At 50.4% G+C, this 6,000-nt stretch overlaps 1 protein-coding gene across 5 annotated transcripts in view; it reads right to left on the reverse strand.

Moving 5' to 3' along the window:
• The window catches only part of RTL4 (retrotransposon Gag like 4), a 494,612-nt gene extending 490,400 nt beyond the window's left edge, over window positions 1–4,212 (reverse strand). For all 5 annotated transcript variants that reach the window (XR_012026642.1, XR_012026644.1, XR_012026645.1 and 2 more), the window contains exon 1: window positions 4,071–4,212. The gene's annotated coding sequence lies outside the window, so the exon portion shown is untranslated. The remainder of the gene's footprint in view (window positions 1–4,070) is intronic.
• Between the last annotated feature and the right edge of the window lie 1,788 nt (window positions 4,213–6,000).

A 6,000-nucleotide genomic window follows, 5' to 3' on the forward strand; every position in this document is an offset into this window, starting at 1 on the left:
TTTTAAATAAGCCAAGGGGATGGGGGCAGGCAGAATAGAGACTAAACCTGCCCTTCCTAAGGCCACACAGAGAGTCAGCTACAAAGCAGCAAGGTTTTATTTGGGGTCTTGTCTCTGTCACTATCATGGAGACTTAGGCAAGGCCCAATGTTCTCTAAATGTTCTGTGATGCTGTAATTCCATTTTATAAATTTGCCCAGGGCTAGCTGCATCTGCATTTCCATTAATGGTAGGCACAGCAAAGTCCTTAGCTAATCCATGAAGTATGGTTGCGTTTATACTTCTTTTATTAAGATTAATCACTATTTAAGGACTTATGCCTTGATTACAGGAATCCTGTTGTGATATGAGAATTTGAACACACTTCTGAAATGTGAAACATGTTTTCAATTACTTACAGCCATTCATGGTTCCAATTCAGACAAAGCTTTTACTCAAATAAATTATTAGCCTTGGCCAGAGAATCTTAACTCATGAAAACACAAAGTTTAAATGTGCTGATTGGTAGTCCCTGTGTAGGTTTTCATGAGGGACATGTTGCTGTCTATATATGCACGGTATTGGCCTAGGACTTACTTATTCAAAGCAAGTGACAGTGATGTAGGTCTAGCTCATGGGAAACTCATTTTCTAAGGCAGGGGCTCACTCAGCCGATTTTGAACACATATTCTCCACTAACTCCTGCGTTTTCCTTTGCTGATATCCTGAACAGGATCCTGCAACTCATATTAGCATTGTTTGACTCCCTGGGGCAGCGAGATGGCTGAGTTAAAACCCACAATCAACACTCCACAGAATTTTAAGAATCACCTTTTCTTCTTGCATTGCATTCCTTTCCTTTGTCTTTGCCACTGTCGAGTATTTCTCTAATGCAAAGGTGACTAGAAGCACTTTCCTTTGTAAATAAAAACCTGCCCTTCAAACTGTTCAATTTGTTAAAGCTTTTGTGATGCTGTGGTCATTTCAATGCTGGATACATTGTTATGGTGGCGTATGTGTCACTTAGAGAGAAGTCACAAAAAAATTCCACATAGAGCTATGGTGATTAGCAAGACAAAGAGCAATCTCCCTAAGGCAGAACCTTAAAGAATAAGTCACTGAGAACAAAAGAGAAATAAAAGCGGGAGAAAGCCAGGTTAGATTCAATCCAGAAACTGGTGATCCATGAAAATCCGTAACCCTTTCCCTTAGGACATAAAGGTCAATAGTTCCTTAGTATATTGAAGGCTGGAATTGTGCCTTTCCAGATCATTGCTATAATCGACACCCTACTTACAGTGAGTGCTCAACAAAAGTTCCATAGCGATGGGGAGGTGGCAATGATTATAACAATGAATTTAATCATTTGTCAAAATTTCTCGATTTGTAAGAACTCCTTTTTATGCTGTTTCCTCACAAAATATTCATACTTTCTGAGATTCTGTTCCATACAAGATCGGGACATGCTGTGTGGGGAAAATTAAGGTCTTTGAAATATGACACTACTTTAAATGGCAGTGGTTCTCAATGGGGAGGCCAATTCTGCCCCCTAGGGGACATGTGACAAGGTCTGGAGGCATTTTGGGCTGTCACAAGGTGGGGGGTGTTACTGGCATCTAGTGGACAGAGGCTAGAGATGCTGCTAAACATCCTACAATGCCAGCATAGCCCCTCACCATAAGGAACCATATGGCCCTTAAGGTCAGTACTGACCAGATTGAGAAACCTTGCTTAACAGGGGAAAGAAAATGCTTTTAATCTCTGGGTCTCTCACATCAATCTCACTTTGCCTGTGATATTACACCAAACTGTGGTCTACATGTCCCACTTACCACTATAGTCACGGCTAGAAGAGGAAAGAGAGTGTCTCTGAATGTTTAAGTCTCAATTGCATTATGAAGTCATATCTGGATGGTGTGTAAATAAGCCAGGCCATGTGAATTAACCTCACGGAGAAGCCAGGTAGATCTGGCTTCAATTACTAATAGTCACTATCACTTCTGACTTTGAACCCCTTCTGTAGTTGTAGCCTTTGGTTGCTAACTGCCCTAGGAGAGTTCAAACAGACATACACTCTCAGCCACCAAGTAGAAAACTGGAATATTTCCATATCCACAGAGAAGATGGGCCCTCCAGCCTCAAGGCTGACAAGCAACCAAGGCAAGTGTAGGCTCCTGTCCAAGTCAGTTTCTTCACTGCATTAGGAGATCCTCCAGTAGGTTTGTCCTAGAATTCCTATAGTAGTGCCTGATATTTGCATGGTGCTTTTAACTTTGGGAGGGATTTTATTTTGTATATCCTTGATCTCCTGAAGAGGTTAGCAGGGTAAGGTAAGAAAATTTGGGATCTTATCCACAAACCAATGGGAAAGCATCAAAATTCAACAACACCCATAATCCCCATATGTTAAAGGCAATTGCACTGTATATAAGGCCTTTGCAGGAGATGGCTCCCAAGAATAGGGTTCTTCTCTTCCTGGGCACTGCTCCTGGTTGCATCCTAGGCTTGCCTGGAAGCCTCATCTAGACCGCACTTTGGTCAGAGAAAGGGAGATGCCCCAAGGTCTTGTCCAGAGCCACATATCCTATTCACCCCTCACGCCAAAAGAGGAACCAGCTTGATGACAACATTGACCTCTTTTGTTTGGGAGGCTGTACACTTGAGGTTGTTGGCCTTTGAATTGGAGAAAGGCAAAGAGGTTCCAGAATCAAGTGATTTATTTCCCATCTATATCATTGCCCAGTGTTTAGATACACTTCCTCAAGTGTTTCAACAGTATGGAGGGGGAGGCTCCATCCTCACCCCTCTCCCCCCTCACACACACAAACACAAACTCTTCATCCTCCAAGGCAATACTTTTCTCAGATGCCTTGTTCCCACAGAAAGCTTAATACTCTCCAGAATAGTGGGCCACCTCAGGGTGAAGGGTACTGAGGACAACAGAAAAACTTGCCTTGCTTGGTGCCCTAAGGGATTTTCCCAGAGTAGCCTAGGAGAGTTGCTAGGGCTCCCACTAAACATAACTATGCCAGCTTCAATGACAAGACAATGGAACACTTGGCCATTTAGACAGGGCAGAAAGTTCTGGCTCCTTCTAGAGCTCCACTCAGGTTCGTAGTGTGTGTGTTTAGGTGACAGCTGGAAGAACAAGGCAGCATTCTCTGAGACCCGGATATCTCTGAAAATGGGTAAGGGAAAGGGCTTCAGTTATCAGCCCAGCGTTCAGAAAACCAGAGCCTTGTATTCCCCTTTCTGGTGAGATGTGGTGAGGGAGATAAACGACAAAGCCAAGCTTTGGGGCTGTGAGGTTGGGCCAGCTAGTGGACCTAAGTGTCTGCAGGTTTCAGGTAGTACTCTCAGGCTTGCAGTGGGGGTGGATCCATTTAATTGATCCCAGGAAGGTTCAAGAGGGTCTGCGCTCTGGGCGCAAGAGTTTGGGGGGGGGCGCTCACATGACACAAAGGCGCAAAGATCAATGAGTTGCGCAAGTGTCGAGTGACACTGCTTTCCCGCCCTCCCCTCCCCCCCCCCCCCCCGCCATAGACACCACTGCCACCACGAAGCAACTTACTCCCTCATCCTCAATACCACTATCCGTCCCCACTCCCCACCATCCTCCAATCTAGGCTGGTCTTGGGAGACCAACCCTACGGGTGAAAAGAACACAAATGGGAGAATCCGGCCAGTTCCCAGGCTGCCTGCGCCGGGTTACACTAAACCGGTCAGGGATTAAAACCAGCCCAGATGACCCCAGGTCAGCCCCTGGCAACTCAGGGTCCCGCTGTCCAGCTGTCTGGCTGTTCAGCTGTCCACCGGCCACTAGCCCGCTCTCATTGGCTCAACTCCCCTTACCCCGGGATGACCGGTGGCTGCCAGCACAGCCCCACCACCGCCAGCACCGAGCCTGGCCTGGGGGTACTCAAAGCAGGGGGTACTCAAGCCAAAGGGCAAAAGAGACTCTGCAAGCCAACCGCCCCAAGGCGCTCCGGTCCCCTCTACCCGCACCGGCGCTCAGCCCCCCAGTCTCTGCCACCACCCAAGGGAGGGGGAGGCCCGGGGAGAGCAAACGAATGAAACAGAAAATTCCGTACCGAGGGGGGAGAGATGAGGCGGTGGGACGGGGCAGCGGGGGCTGACTTGGGGTTGCGGCTTCAGCTTCCTTCCAGCCCCGGCCACCGAGATGCAGAGAAGGCAGTAGCTGCTGCCCCTGCAGGCTGCCCCGTCCTCCCTCTTTCCCTCCCCCTTCTCCGCTTCCCCCCCCCCCGCCCCGCCCCGCCCGCCCCTGCCGAGAGCTGGGGGTGTGTGTGGCTTCGGCCCGGGCTGGGGGAGGTGAGAGGTGCTTTCCTCTACCATCCACGGCTTTCTCCCTAACACACACACACACACACACACACACACACACACACACACACCTCAACCGCGCCGGGTTCGCAGACATCCAAAGGGAGGGAGAAAGAACGGGAGCAGAGGGAAGCCAGGAGCAGATAGAAGGGAAAAGGAAGAGCTCAGGGTTGGACATTTTTGGAGCTAGGGGTGGGGAGGAGAAAGGGAGCGTACCTCCTCGATTTTGCCCTCCCCACCCCTGTTTGCTTTTCTCTCCCCTTCGTTGTATAGCATTTTCAGAAGCGGCAGCAGAAGGGGACGGAAACCTCTAGTCTAGAAAGATTTGGAGGGGTGGCCCGGTCTCCCACCAGCCGCTACCTGACAGCTGGGGAGCTTGAGTGTGCGTTTGTGCATGGAAGAGTATAAATGCGGTTCTCTCTGTGTGGCTCTCTCTCCCTGTCTCTATCTCCCTGTCTCTTCTCTCTTTCTCTCTCTCCGGTCACACTCCCGTGTCGGCCACCCTTGTCAGTTTCCCGGTGTCAGTTTCTTCCCTGCCTCTTATTGTGTGGCTGGCTGCGGGAAGGGAGTGCGTGCATTTAAAGCGGCCCAGGTCGGGTCAGACAGCCCCGAGAAGCGAGAGAGAATAAGGCAGGGGGCAGGTGGAGCGAAGAGTTTCGGGGCGCTGACGGAGGCAAAAGGTGAAGAGGGCCGGCCAGCCACAGGAAGTTTGGGGATAACTGAGGAGCGGAGGGCGAAACCAAGGTAGGAGCCAGCCCACGCGCCTCTCACCAAACCCCGCCCCTCTCCCTGTGCTCCGCTGCCCACCGCGGGCAGCCTCCAGGCCCGGAGCTGTCCCAGGCAGCTGCTGTTAGCAAGCCTCCGGAGACCCAGTCTGGCGAGGCGGCGAGGCGGCCGCATCGCGCGCCCGGGCTCCCGGACACCAGACGACGCAGACCCTCACAAACCACTTGGCCCCCCCAGGGTAAGTCGACAGGCGGCCCTGTGCCCTGTGCTTCGCTACTAGAGCGCTGCCTTAAGAGGTGGCGAGGTGCGGGTTAAATGAGGGTGCTGGGATGCTGAGGGCTGGGAGGCGCTGGTTGGCAGGCTGTGGACTGGGGTAGTGGGGAGCAGAGCAAAGCCAGCAACAGATTGTTTTTGGACACAGGGAGACAGATACAATGGGCGAAAAGCTCTAGGGGTGTTAGGACAAGGTGGCTCTTGGCAAGAACCAAAAGAAGCGTTTCTTTCCGGATGTTCTACACCAGTGCTTTGCCCTAGCCCCGACAGTGATCTGCTCCATCCCTGGTTAGGTATCAGGCTCCCTGGGGAAGCTGCTCCTAGGCTTCCTCAAAATCCACCTGGAAGCTAGAGGGGCATGGGAATAAGGACACTAGCTCTTTTGCCAAAAGCCACTTTAAGATGCAAAGAGCTGGGGTGAACTCATGAGAATCCATTTACCCTTCTTTATGTTTTGTTTCTTTTTAACTTAAGAAATGACCAGATTCATTTTCCTGGCTTCCTTAAAGGACCTAGGAAATGCAAATGGGGGTACATCAGTCAGATCTCTGCTCTAGAGTAGACACCCCCCTCCCTCCAAATACATATACTGACTTGGACATTATCCTACCACCATCACCCCACACACACACACACACACGGATACTGAGCTGTATTTGCAGATCCTGGTGTTTCTCCACG

This window comes from Canis lupus, chromosome X, assembly GCF_048164855.1.
Source record: "Canis lupus baileyi chromosome X, mCanLup2.hap1, whole genome shotgun sequence".
In the NCBI taxonomy this organism is placed as follows: Eukaryota; Metazoa; Chordata; class Mammalia; order Carnivora; family Canidae; genus Canis; species Canis lupus.